Source organism: Sorex araneus, chromosome X, assembly GCF_027595985.1.
Source record: "Sorex araneus isolate mSorAra2 chromosome X, mSorAra2.pri, whole genome shotgun sequence".
Classification (NCBI taxonomy): Eukaryota; Metazoa; Chordata; class Mammalia; order Eulipotyphla; family Soricidae; genus Sorex; species Sorex araneus.
In genome coordinates this window covers 42257959-42272236 of record NC_073313.1, presented here as the reverse complement: position 1 = coordinate 42272236, position 14278 = coordinate 42257959, and the positions used below count along the sequence as shown (strand labels likewise).

Below are 14278 nucleotides of genomic sequence, written 5' to 3'. Positions count from 1 at the left end.
CAGAAGTGGAGGTGACAGCAGTGCCATGCTGTTGCTGAAGACTACTTCCTGTACTTGCAGCTTCAGGCTCATGAAGCTCTCCACTCCTGCCCCGCCACCCATCTTTCTTCCACTCTCAACACCGTAATTTTTTTTCTTCTTTTTGGATCACACCTGGCGATGCACAGGGGTTACTCCTGGCTCTGCACTCAGGAATCACTCCTGCGGTGCTCGGGGGATTTGAACCCGGGTCAGCCACGCGCAAGGTAAACGCCCTACCCGCTGTGCTATTGCTCCAGTCCCAACACTGCAATCCTTGATGTTCCTTGGCTTATGGCTGCTTTAGTACAGTCTCCCTCTGCCTTCATCACATAAACTCCTCTCTCCTGTGTTTCTTTGCCTGGCACTCTCCTCCTCCCTTCCTCCCTTCCCTCTCTCATCAAATGCAGTCATTGGATTTAGGGTGCCCTCCCCTCCTATAACTCATTATGACGTCATCTCAACTTGATTGCATCCAGCGACTGCCCCTGAACCTTAAAATACTCAACCTCCAATTGTCCCTTCCAATTCAACCTGTCATGGCCAACATTTTAATTCCCCCCCCTTTTTTTTGTTTTTTTATATACCACATGAATCAGTATCACCATATTTGTGTGTGTGTGTGTGTGTGTGTGTGTGTTTCCTACAGTCTGTGTCTATTTAGAGGTTGCTGCAGTTTTCATAAATCCTCTCCCACATTTTTCCTTATCCCTGTTGGCCACCATCACTTCCTGCAGCCTACGTGGCCCTCAAGGATGCAAAATATTTCATTCCGAAGTGAATCAGTCTGCAGTGTTTTCTAGAGGAACCAAAAACTCCTTTCAGTCTTTGTCTGCCAAGGTCTTTATTTTGCCCTTCTAGAATACGAAATGGAATCTCAGGGCTGGGCGGGGACTGTAATTGACAGATGGCCTCAGCTGCTGCCCGCAGAATCTAGCACCTTGTTAGCATGGAGGCCACATGAGGCCACACTTGCCACGGGCTGTGATCAGCCAATGACTAAGCACAGCCCTGTGACCAAGGCAGATACGCAGATACGAGGTGCCTTCTGCCGACTACTTTGACCCTGAGGCCCGCCCATCAGCCTGGTTGAATCTTTCTCGGAACTTCCTTAAGGAGTTGTCCCTCTAACTCCCCAGGGGTCCCACCTGCATTGGGATCTGAAGCTTCCTGCCACCTTCCCAAACCCCCTCTGCTCCCAGGCTTAGCTCTGTGATCACAAGCATCTCTCACACGTTCCATCTCACTTTGCCTTCCGTTTCTCAGACCATCTGAACTCATTCACATGGTTTGGAAACAATATGAAGTGCCAACAGTCAGGGGCTGGAGCGATAGCACAGCGGGGAGGGCGTTTGCCTTGCACGCGACCGACCCGGGTTCGATTCCCAGCATCCTATAGGGTCCCCCAAGCACTGCCAGGAGTAATTACTGAGTGCAGAGCCAGGAGTAACCCCTGTGCATCGCCGGGTGTGACCCAAAAAGCAAAAAAAAAGGGAAAAAAGAAAAGAAAAAAAAAGTGCCGACAGTCAGAAAAGTCTCAATCCCTTCCTTTCCCAGAGCTACGGTTTCCTCTTCAAGAGACACACTAACACAAGTAGATGTTTTTTTTGAAATTTTTCCTTCTGGTTTGGGGGTCACACCCAACAGTACTCGGTTTGCCTTTCCCGGCTCTGAGATCAAGAGTGATTCGAATCTGGGTCAGCGGGATGCAAGCTAAATGCCTTAACCCCCATTCCATCTCTCCGGCCCCAAAAGTGGGAAACTTGCCATGCCTCAAGTTATGTGTGTCTGAACATAATTCAGACAAAGAAGGTTAAACTCCTAACTCAGACAAAGAAAGATGAGCTCAGGGTGCCTCTCCTGGCGATGCTAGGAAGTACATGGCGTCAGGGATTGGTCTCAGGCCTTATGCATTCTAGTGTGTTCTACCACTTGTGTTCTCTCCTGGATCTGTCATTTTTTATTTTTCAACGGCCTGAGGTGTTTATTTTTCTATCCACAGCTAATGTTCCAGTGTGGGAGGTGTCTTTCTTGACATATTTGACATATATTTATTTATTTGGGGGGTCATTTGTTCGGGGGCCACACTTGGGTTCGCTCAAGGTAGGGTACTCTGCCACAGACCTGCTCCTGAGCCCCAGAGACTGTATTTTATTGTTTCTTTTTATTTGGGCCCACCCCAGGCTTACTCCTGGCTCTGTGCTCAAGGACCACTTCTGGTGGGGCTTCAGGGACGCTGTGGGTTGCTGGGGATCAAACTCAGATCAGCCTTGCACAAGGCAAGCACTTAACCCATTGTACTATCACTCTGGCCCAGAGACTATTTTTCAAATCTTTATAGTGCTTTTTTTATTTTTTGGAATCTTTATCCACAGAATCTTATTCCTACGTGTGTGGGTCTGACTTTTAGGCTTCTAATAATCTGCAGCCTATTGATTTTATGTTCTCTTTCTATTACCGCTGGGCTGGGGGCCCTAAGCCTCACGGTGATTATGTCTGCTGATTTCTGCTTGGGCTTGTTTGCTTCCTCTCCGGGTTTATGATCTTAGAAGCCCTCATTTGTTGATTTGCAAACGGCCACCACGACAGTACTCGGGGTGCCTCTCCTGGCAATGCAAGGAAGTACATGGTGTCAGGGGATGGTCTCAGGCCTTAGACATTCTAGTGTGTTCTACCATTTGTGTTCTCTCCTTTGTCAGTCATTTTTTTACGCTCAACGGCCTGAGGTGTTCTTATTTTTCTATACACAGCGAATGCTCCAGTGTGGGAAGTGTCTTTCTTCGCATATTTTTGCATACATTTATTTGTGGGGGTCATTTGTTTGGGGGCCACACTTGGGTTCGCTGGGGTGGGGGGGGGGGCTTCTGACTCAGTGGCTGACCGATCAGGCAGTGCTGGGGGCTTGATCCTCTAACTCCAGCCCTTGAATCCAGCTTCCCCGCTTCCCCCACCCCCACCCCGCCCTGCATCGGAGCTTTGCTCTTTGTTCCAGTGAAGTAAAACAGTTGTACTGAAAGAAATTTACTTAAGAGAAATGCGAGAGGAGAGAAAGAGAGCGAGACAGATGTGTTCAAGAGAGAACACAGGCTTCTCCCGAGGGGGAAAAAGGAGAGAGAGAGAGAGAGAGAGAGAGAGAGAGAGAGAGAGAGAGAGAGAGAGAGAGAGAGAGAGAGAGAGAGAGAGAGAGAGAGAGAGAGAGAGAGAGAGAGAGAGAGAGAGAGAGAGAGAGAGAGAGAGAGAGAGAGAGAGAGAGAGAGAGAGAGAGAGAGAGAGAGAGAGAGAGAGAGAGAGAGAGAGAGAGAGAGAGAGAGTCTGTAGCGGCTGAAACCCTTCTGGGGTGGAGAGTGAGTCATCACGTCAAAGAAAGGAAATACACATCTCAGGAGTTGCAGGCCAGTGTCCGGAGCCAAGAAGGAGCCCTGCATTTAGTCTGACCCTGTATACCGAGTTTTCGGAGACCCCATCCCCTTCCCACACACACACCCCCGTCATCTGAACATGATTCAGACAAAGAAGGATGAAGCCAAGTTGATTACCAATCAGATCCCAGCTTATGCCGAAGAACAAAGGACTAGTTGGAGGCGAGCAGCCTGGACGCACGGAAGGAAAAAACTCGAAATCGCACTTTCCCACCCACGCTGAGTATCCCCGGCCTGTCAGACGGGGGTGGGTCACAGCCCCCCCCCCCCGGAGTGGAAGGTAGAAAAGTCCTCGGAGGGGCAACAGACAGGCCCCGCCCACGACTGGTGGGCCGAGGCCGGGATCAGAGTACCTCGGCCGGGTGCTTGGGCCGGGGGCAGTGATCTGGGCCGGGGAGCCCTCCCGCTGGGCTCGTCTCCAGGCTCCGATGGGTTCTTCCTGCCGGGGTCCCGCCGAAAACGGCCGGAAGGCGGGCACCGGGGCTCTGCAGGCCCCTGGCAGGAGCGCCATCGACGCAGGAAAAGGAACAGGCGCCAGCAGGAAGTCGAGTCGGGCTAAGGATGCTCTGCGCCGGTCCTCTGGCGCCCTCACCTGCTCACACGGAATATTGCACGCTCCCGCAAAAAAAATGAAAAATAAATAATAAGTGTTTACAAAAGCCCAACTGCACTCAGCAAGGCCCACACAGGGGGGATTTAGAGCCACGTTCTTATCTTCTGCTGCATCTTTTTTCTTCTTTTGGTCGAGGAGGGCTCCCAAGAAGTGCTTAAAGCGACCCCAGAAGCCGCACCCAGGGTTTCTCTCCAGCGCAATGACTCTGGTTACCCAGATTACCCAGACCACCGCCCGGTGATCAAGGGCCGCCAGGGATGCACCCGGAGATGCTCAGCGTTTAATGGAATGCTGGGCCTGGAACCGAAACTGGCTACTAACAAGACATGGTCTTGGGGCTGGAGTGATAGCACAGCGGGTAGGGCGTTTGCCTTGCACGCGGCCAACCCGGGTTTGAATCCCAGCATCCCATATGGTCCCCTGAGCACCGCCAGGGGTAATTCCTGAGTGCAGAGCCAGGAGTAACCCCTGTGCATCGCCAGGTGTGACCCAAAAAGCAAAAAAAAAAAAAAAAAAAAAAAAAAAGACATGGTCTTAATCTCTGTACTAGCTCGCTGACACCCACAGCTGATTTTTTTTTTTTTTTTTGCTGTTTTGGGTCACACCCAGCAATCACAGGGGTTACTCCTGGCTCTCACTCAGGAATTACCCCTGGCAGTGCTCAGGGGACCCTATGGGATGCTGGGAATCGAACCCGGGTCAGCCGCGTGCAAGGCAAACGCCCTACCCGCTGTGCTGTTGCTCCAGCCCCCACAGCTGATTCTTGAGCAAGTCACCCCTGGACCAGGAACAAGTTTTGTTTTTCTTTTGGGGTGTGCGGGGTGTTGAACCAACTGCCTCACTCATGCAAGGCTCTACCACCGAACTACTTCCCAGTCCGGGGAAACACATTTTAACGTTGATTTTAACAGCTTGAAATGACAGAACTTTGTGGGGCAGGGAGAGGTGGCAAGGCAGGTAAGGCACCTGTCTCTCCCGCAGCCAAACCAAATTGGATTCCAACACCACAAACAGTCCACTGAGGCCGCCAGGAGTGAGCCCTGAGTACAGAGTTGGGACTAAGCCCTGAGCACTACTGGGTGTAGCCCACAAACGAAGAAAAACCATGCAGCTAGTGTGGATTTGGAATTTGAACTCAGAAGACATATCCCTGGGTCTTTGAGTTTTCAGGGAGACTCCTTTCTCTCAAAACTTCCTACCGAGGGCTGGAGCGATAGCACAGCTCTAGGGCGTTTGCCTTGCACAGGGCGGACCTGGGATCGATTACCAGCATCCCATTTGGTCCCCTGAGCACCGCCAGGGGTAATTCCTGAGTGCATGAGCCAGGAGTAACCCCTGAGCATCACCGGGTGTGACCCAAAAAGCAAAAACAAACAAACAAACAAAAAAACTTCCTACTGGAAGCACCTCTCCTATGTGTCAGGTAATTAGCCCTCATGGTATCCATGGAAAAGTACACGTTTTAGAGGCGGAGAGATAGTACAGGGGTTAAAGCACTTACCTTATATGTGACCAACTTGGGTTTGATTCTTGGCACTACATATGGTTTCCTGACCCCCTCTGTGATCCCTGAGCACAGAGCCAGGAGTAAGCACTGAACACTGCCAGGAGTGAGCCCTGAGCACCACTGGATGTATCCCAATCCTCCCCAATTAAAGGAAAAAAACAAAAGCATGAGAAACACAGCAAGAGATATGAAAGGTCGATCCAAAAATGTAACGATTCATAGAGCAGTGATTCTGCTTGGATAACTAAGATAGTGAGAGGGAAAGAACAAAGAAATAATAAGTGTAATATTACGAGGACTCCCGAAAGCTGCCAGTGTTCAGGTCAGTAGCATGCACCAAGTGTCAGACATAAACTTTACCAAATCCTCCACTGAGATGCATTTACCTTTGATAAACACTGTATTTGGAATTTTTTATCCATCCAAAGTTGTCCTTAGTTCACTCTTCATTCTTTTAGATCTTAGAATTTAAAGATACTCCTTTAAAAAATTCAAAGTAAACTGATTACCAATAAAGCAATTAGAATCAGGGCCAGAGCATTAGTGGAACGGGTAGGGCATTTGCCTTGCATGCAACTGATCCAGATTTGATCCCTGGCACCCCTAGGGTCCCCCTAGCACCACCAGGAGTAATTCCTGAGTGCAGAGCCAAGAGTAAAACCTGAGCAGCTCCAGGTGTGGTCCAAAAAAGAAAAATGAAAATTAGAATCAAATTGGCAACATGAGATGTCATATCTTGCCAATTCTGACAGAAAATTTTTTGTGATTCTAACACTACAGCTAGCCCCCCTAGCGTTTGCCTGTAAAAACTACAGGAAAGTATCTTTTTGTTCAGTACCTCTCAATTGTTTTTCCAAGACTCGGACACATGGCAAATTTCCCATTGTCTAGCTGTGCCCACAATTTTCAAAAGCATTATTTGAAGATGTGTTGTGGCAAAAACGAGTCAAGAAAGGAAAGACAGCAAATCCATGGAGATAGTAGAGGGGGGAAAAGACAATTGTCCCACTGTGATGTCCACAGGCAAGGGGTACAAGAGGAAAGTGGACGTAAATGAAGGTTCCTATGTAACTGGGGTAGAGTGTAGAATTTGAGAACAAAATACCAATATGTATTAATGCTTCATGTGTGCAAAAAATAAATTTAAAGCACCGAAACAGTTATAGGAAATGAACTCAGCAAATTTATTTGTAGCACGACATTTATATTATGGCCTGTTAAGTAGGTCCATCTGAAAATGTTCCCTTTTCTTAGAATGACTCATCTCATTGAAAAAAAAGGTGTGTGGGGGGGGAAAGCTGGAGCGATACAGTAGCAAAATAACACACAAGAAAATGATCAGAAACCAGAGTAAGTTCAAGTCCCAATTTATCTCAACAAGGTTGTTGTTTTTTTTTGTGGGGGGTCACACCCAGCGATGCTTTGGGGTTACTCCTGGCTCTCCACTCAGGTTACTCCTGGAGGTGCTTGGGGGACCATACGGGATGCCGGGGATTGAACCCGGGTCGACCGCGTGCAAGTCAAATTCCCTACAGGCTGTACTATCACTCCGGCCCCAACAAGTTGTTTATTTTTTTAACTTTAAAAAAAATTATCAGGGCTGGAACAATAGCATAGCGTGTAAGGCACTTTTTGCCTTGCATGTGACCGACCTGGGTTCAATTCCTAGCGTCCCATATGGTCCCCGGAGCACTACCAGGAGTAACTCCTGAGTGGAAAGCTAGGAGTAACCCCTGTGCATCGCCGGGTATGACCCAAAAAGCAAAATAAATAAATACATAAATACATAAATAAATAAATAAGACTATTGGAATGGGGTCAAGACAACGTCTCATTGGGGGCTGGAGCGATAGCGCAGCGGGTAGGGCATTTGCCTTGCACGTGGCCAACCCGGGTTCAATTCCCAGCATCCCATATGGTCCCCTGAGCACCGCTAGGAGTAATTCCTGAGTACAAAAGTGAGGAGTAACCCCCTGTGCATCGCTGGGTGTGACCCCCCCCCAAAAAAAAACAAAAAGACGTCTCAATGGCATTAACTACTTACCTGGTAAACATAAGACTGCAGGTTCCAACCTCAGTACTGCCCCCACGGGTTGAAACCACCACAAGAATGCTGCTGTTAGGAATCCCCAGTGAGGAAGGCCCCGCGGATGACGGCCCAGCGGTGGAGGAAGCACCCAGGGCTCATGCCCCAGTGTAAAGTATGCTCTAAGGCAATTCTCACCTTCCCAATTCCAGGGCTTCCCAGCTAGAGAAGAGAAGAAAGAACAATTTGGAAAATTAATGGGTAATTTAATGGAGCAGTTCAACTTGTGCCAAACACTCTTTTTACATCCTTTACGTGGTATTTCATGGAAACCAAATAAAACAACTACAAGGAAGAGAAAATGAGGGTTCGGAGATGAGGCTCAGCGGCAGTGCGAGCACAGGGCTTCTAGTTCGAGCCCCAGAAGCCGCCACATGCTAAGCACAACTCTGACATCCCTGTCATTTGTGACTGCCTGTGCCACAACCAAGTGTGCTATTTCTAGGGCCCAGTGGCTGCATGTGCAAACACTATAACCAAGGGTGTGACCACTGCAACAAAGTGTGTGATCCCAGTATTTGCATGCATGGGAAGGGAAGGGGGAAGAAAAGACTGAGAAGGTGCCATTGTTTAACTGGTGAGAAAATTGAGGCACAGGATAGCTTAAGACAAGCAAACAAACAAAGAAAAACCTTCTGCGAATACTCTCACTGTTCTGATTTTGTAATAATCAGGACAGGCTAAATGTTCGCTATAATAAGACTATGCATGTGTGTCCAGACCCAGTTTTTACCCACCTAGGTCTGGTCTTAGAAATGCTGGTGATGGGGCTGGAGCAATAGCACAGCGGGTAGGGCGTTTGCCTTGCACGCGGCCGACCCGGGTTCAATTCCCAGCATCCCATATGGTCCCCTGAGCACCGCCAGGAGTAATTCCTGAGTGCAGAGCCAGAAGTAACCCCTGTGCATCGCCAGGTGTGACCCAAAAAGCAAAAAAAAAAAAAAAAAAGAAATGCTGGTGATAAATTTTTTTGCAGGGGGGGTCACACCCGGCAATGCACAGGGGTTACTCCTGGCTCATGCATTCAGGAATTACTCCTTGCAGTGCTTCGGGGAACCATATGAGACGCTGGGAATCGAACCCAGGTCGGCGGAGTACAAGGCAAAAAATACCCTACCTGCTGTGCTGTTGCTCCAACCCTGATAAATTTTTTAAAAGTTAAAAAAAAAAAACAACTTGTTGGGGCCGGAGCGATAGTACAGCCGGTAGGGCGTTTGACTTGCACGTGGTTGACCGGGGTTCAATCCCCAGCATCCCATATGGCCCCCCAAGCACCGCCAGGAGTAACTCCTGAGTGCAGAGTCAGGAGTTAACCCCCGAGTATTGCTGAGTGTGACCCCCCCCACCAAAAAAAAACAACAACAACAACCCAACAACTTGTTGAGATAAATTGGGACTTGAACTTACTCTGTTTCTGATCATTTTTTTGTGTGTCATTTTACTACTGTATCGCAGTCATCAGCTTTACTTATTTATTTAATAATTGTTGTTTTCCTTTGTATTCTAAGGCAATCATTTGGATAATGCAGGAGAGACTGGTTAAAGGTCAATAAGACCCTGTTTTTATTTTTATTTTGCTTTTTTTTTTTTTTTTTTTTTTTGCTTTTTGGGTCACACCTGGCGATGCACAGGGGTTACTCCTGGCTCTGCACTCAGGAATCACCCCTGGCCATGCTCAGGGGACCATATGGGATGCTGGGATTTGAACCCGAGTCGGCCACGTGCAAGGCAAATGCCCTACCCGCTGTGCTATCTCTCCAGCCCCTTATTTTGCTTTTTGGGTTACACCTGGCAATGCACAGGGGTTACTCCTGGCTCTGCACTCAGGAATTACTCCTGGTGGTGCTCAGGGGACCATATGGCATGCCGGGAATCGAACCCAGGTCGGCCTCATGTAAGGCAAATGCCCTACCAGATGTGCTATCACTCCAGCCCCACCCTGTTTCTATCTTAGCTACCCCTCTTGCAGCCAGTTGGGAGATGCAGAACTGAAGGGTAGTGTTAAGAGAGTGGATTTGGACATCAACCCCGCTCCAATTCAACGAGCTGGAGTTGAATTGTTAAAGGTGTGTGGTCTTGAACAAACAAATCCCCACCTCATTTCCTTATACTCTTCTGTCTGGAGTTAAGGTCCTAAATCATGGGACTTCATTAAATCCAACCTTCTCCATATTTCAACTGAAATGGCTTTCTAGTTCTTATTCATGCCTCAGTATCAACTTCTTCCCTGGTATATGGGGGGGGCCGGGGAGGGTGGGTTGGGACCACACCCAGCAGTGCTCAGGGCTCACTCCTGGAGGGCTCAGGGGACCATGCTGGGAATCTAACCCTGGTTGGCCACACACAAGGCAAGCACTCTACCCACTACACCATTGCTCCTATCCCCAAGATGCTTTTTTTTTTTTTGCTTTTTGGGGTCACACCTGGCCATGCACAGGGGTTACTCCTGGCTCTGCACTCAGGAATTACTCCTGGCGGTGCTCAGGGGACCATATGGGATGTTGGGAATCAAACCCAAGTCAGCCGCGTGCAAGGCAAATGTCCTACCAGCTGTGCTATCGCTCCAGCCCCCCCCATATGCATTTTTAATGAGAAAACTTACTCCCTGACTCATAAGATATAGTCTGGTCTACCCCTCTTCTCTGGAAAATTATCCTAGTTGTCTTGAATATATTTCCTGGAAATCAGAATTATTCTCTTAAAATTTATTTGAGACTCAGTTCATTCCAGATTGTGGTGTTATGCCATTTCAGCTAGGACCGGACCCTTTTTCTTCTCTCTCTCTCTCTCTCTCTCTCTCTCTCTCTCTCTCTCTCTCTCTCTCTCTCTCTCTCTTCTCTCTCTCTCCTGTCTTCTTTATTTTAGCCTAAAGGTTTTTCTAAATATGCAACATTTTTTTCCTAACTTTGTTTAAACACCGTAGTTTACAAAGTTGTTCATAATACAGATGTTCCGGGTACTCAATGTTTCAACACCAATGTTTCAACACCAGCTGGTAGGACATTTGCCTTGCACGAGGCTGACTTGGGTTTGATTCCCAACATCACCTTACCTCCACCATTGTTCCCAGGTTCCCACCCCCTCCAAGCCTGACCCCTTAGCAAGCACAAAATATTATATTTTATATTGCTTATTACGATAGCTTGGCATGTGGAAATTGATCTCATCTTTCCCTACAACTGCATAGTATTCCACTGTGTAGCTATGCCACAACGTCTTGATCCATCATATGTAGCTGGATATTTAGGTTTTTTCTATACCCATATGCAAATGAATCTCTGAAAGCATTGGTTTTAACAGCCCTAGAATTGGAAGAACGATAGTGCCCACCACACTGGATGATTTATAGAGGCTGATACAAATTATGTAGCGCATTTCTGTCATTTTAGGCAATAATCATGTATCTTGGGAACTTACAGATAATTTACAGATAAGTTGGCAAGATTAGGAACTTACAGATAAATTGGAGAGATTAGGGAACCCTTTGTAGAAGAGATGACATTTGAGGTCAGTTGGTAAAAAATAAAAGTGGTTTTGTGGGTTTTGGGTTTTTTTTTTTTTTGGCTTTTTGGGTCACAACTAGAGATGCTCAGGGGTTACTCCTGGCTCTGTACTCAAGAATTATCCCTAGCAGGGGCTTGAGCAATAGCACAGCGGATAGGGCGTTTACCTTGCACGTGGCCGACCCAGGTTCGATTCCCAGCATCCCATATGGTCCCCTGAGCACCGCCAGGAGTAATTCCTGAGTGTAGAGCCAGGAATAACCCTTGTGTATTGCCGGGTGTGACCCAAAACCCAAAAGCAAAAAAAAAAAAAAAAGAATTATCCCTGGCAGTGCTCAGGGATGCCACAGATCAAACCTGGGTGGCCACATGCAAGGCAAACGCCCTGCTTGCTTTACTATCACTCCGGCCCCAACAAATAAAAGGTTTACTACAGAGAAGTGGAAAAAGAGATCCATTTGGGCCAACCTAACAGCATGAGCAAATGCACGGAAGCAGGAAATTAAAGTAGGTCAAGTCACACAGTCCACTAAATAGTAGTAAATACAAGTTGAATCATGACTTTGATTTGTAATTTGTCACAACAAAAAAAACAAGATCATGAAGGTTTTTTTTCTTTTTGGGTCACACCTGGCAATGCACAGGGGTTACTCCTGGCTCTACACTCAGGAATCACCCCTGGCAGTGCTTGGGGGACCATATGGGATGCTGGGAATCGAACCCCGGTCGGCTGCGTGCAAGGCAAATGCCCTACCCGCTGTGCTATCGCTCCAGCCCCAAGGTCATAAGTTTTGGCAGACAGATGTTCTTCTCTGATTTCCTCCTTAATGTTGCTACCCCTGTGTCCTACTGAACAGCATAGAGGTTACCAGGGTTTGATCTGTATGGGTAGCTGCCGGGGAATTGGTTCAATATCCCTGCTGGTGTCGGGAGAAGCTCACTTTGGGTCACAAGATGGTTACCCATCAATGTATGTCCAGCGGTTCTCAACTGGGGAGCCCCAGGATATTCCAAGTAAACCACAGGTGAAAACTGCATCAATAGGAACCCATGGGCATGAGAGGGAGCAACTAGTAGGCAGGGCAGAGGGAAAGTCAGCACAGGAAGAAAACAAGGTCAGAAGAGAGACGTGGTGGGGAAATGTTGAGAAACACTGGGCTAACCTTGTGGTGCCCAATGGCTCATTTGTTCTTACCTGGTCTCTCCCTGACGGATTTGCAAAAAAACAGGACTCCCAGGTTCCTGTCTTAATACGAAGTGGCCTTGCTTTATAGTCTCTGGATACTTGAACTACACACAGAAATCGGTTAGAGAGCTTTTATAAGAGCTTTGCTGTCTAATGAATAGGACAAATAACCAGGGACCACTTCTTTTGTTCTACTTCATACCATGTCTGGGGTTGCAGCAACCATTTTGTGACCCGGAAGTGAACTTCTCCTGACATAATAGAGACGTTGAACCAATTCCTCAGCAGTTACCAAATTCCAGATATATTATTACATGAGAAAAATGAGCTCCTGTCCACAATTATCCACACTGTCTGGTCTTGTAGCCAAAATTGTTCTTAGCTGATGCAATGGGAGATATAGAAGTTCTGAAATTTTTTTTCAAAAAAATCAAATAGGACTCATTTTTACCAAGGCAGTTTCATTTATTTTATTTTATTTTATTTTTTTCAAGTCAATACCCACCAGCCTAATGATTTTGAAACTTAATCTAGTATTTGGCTGAGGTCAGAGTAGAACTGGCAAAGTCTAAATGAGCTGTGACAACAAAATACCAGAGACAGATGGGTTTAGTGTTCAGTGCCACTGCCCATCAACACAGATTTCTGCTTGGTGTCTTAAACCTATTTATTATGTGTTCTATCTGGAAAAGTGTTTGGTTGTCAAAGAGAAAATACTTTGACATTAAATAATGACCTACAATATCAGAATAATTGGATGCAACATCCATAAAGAGGAAATTACTGACTGGTATGGAAATGCAGCCTGACAGAACTGTTACTTTACTGCCAAATAGAAGGCAATGTAATCTTACTTTTCTGCAGTGGAAAAAAAATGTGAACGATTCTACGGGATGATAAATGTTTAACCCAACATCCAATTTCAGGGTATAGGCTCACCCACATGGATTTGTATACCTTTAGAGTTCTCTGGGTCTAATTGTTTGCGTTCAATATAGTCTAAATCCTAATGCAACAAACACACTTTTAGTCTTTGGGGTGACTGTAAAAAGATGAAGATCTGAAAAATGAAGAAAACATATTGCAATGGAATTTCTGAAGAATTGACAACCTCCTAAGAGGGCTGCAAAGGGAAGACTTGTGTTTACCTCTTTCTGTTATTACCACAAATCTATACCCCAAGCTGGCATCAATTTACACAGAAATCTACCTGACTCACCAAAGAACAAAGTTTCTAGAGCAAGGACCGAAAGACAGCGTGCCCATGAATTGGAGTCAGAGCGATGCCCTCAGCAAGAAAGAAACCCTACATCAGGGCAAAACACAGCAATTGGGGGGCTGGAGCAATAGCACAGCGGGTAGGCCATTTGCCTTGCACGCGGCAGACCTGGGTTCGATTCCCAGCATCCCATATGGTCCCCTGAGCATCACCAGGAGTAATTCCTGAGTGCAGATCCAGGAGTAACCCCTGATCGCTGGGTGTGACCCAAAAAGAAAAAAAATGCTGCAATTGGGAAGTAATTTCTTTCTTTATTAAAATTTTTTCTTTATTTTATTATTTTAGTTTTGGGGTCACACGAGTGATGCTCCGTGTTAGATATGGGATGCCGGGGATTGAACCCAGGTCAGTTGCATGAAAGACAAATGCTTACCCACTGGACTTACCCACTTCTCCAGCCCTGGGAAGAGATTTCTAAGTGCAAAACCTTACCCTTGGGGGCTGGAACTATAGCACAGCGGGTAGGGCGTTTGCCTTGCACACGGCCGACCTGGGTTCGATTCCCAGCATCTCATATGGTCCCCCAGCACCGCCAGGAGTAATTCCTGAGTGTAGAGCCAGGAGTCACCCCTGTGCATCGCTGGGTGTGACCCAAAAAGCGAAAAAAAAAAAAACCAACAATAAAAAAAGAACCTTAAAAACCTTACCCTTGAGAGGGGAGGCTGGG

General features: G+C 47.1%; 1 non-coding gene across 1 annotated transcript; it reads left to right on the top strand.

Moving 5' to 3' along the window:
* Positions 1-8278: 8278 nt before the first annotated feature.
* Positions 8279-8413, top strand: LOC129400605 (small nucleolar RNA SNORA72). The gene has a single exon (XR_008627812.1). It is a non-coding gene; the product is annotated as a small nucleolar RNA SNORA72 (small nucleolar RNA).
* Positions 8414-14278: the final 5865 nt, after the last annotated feature.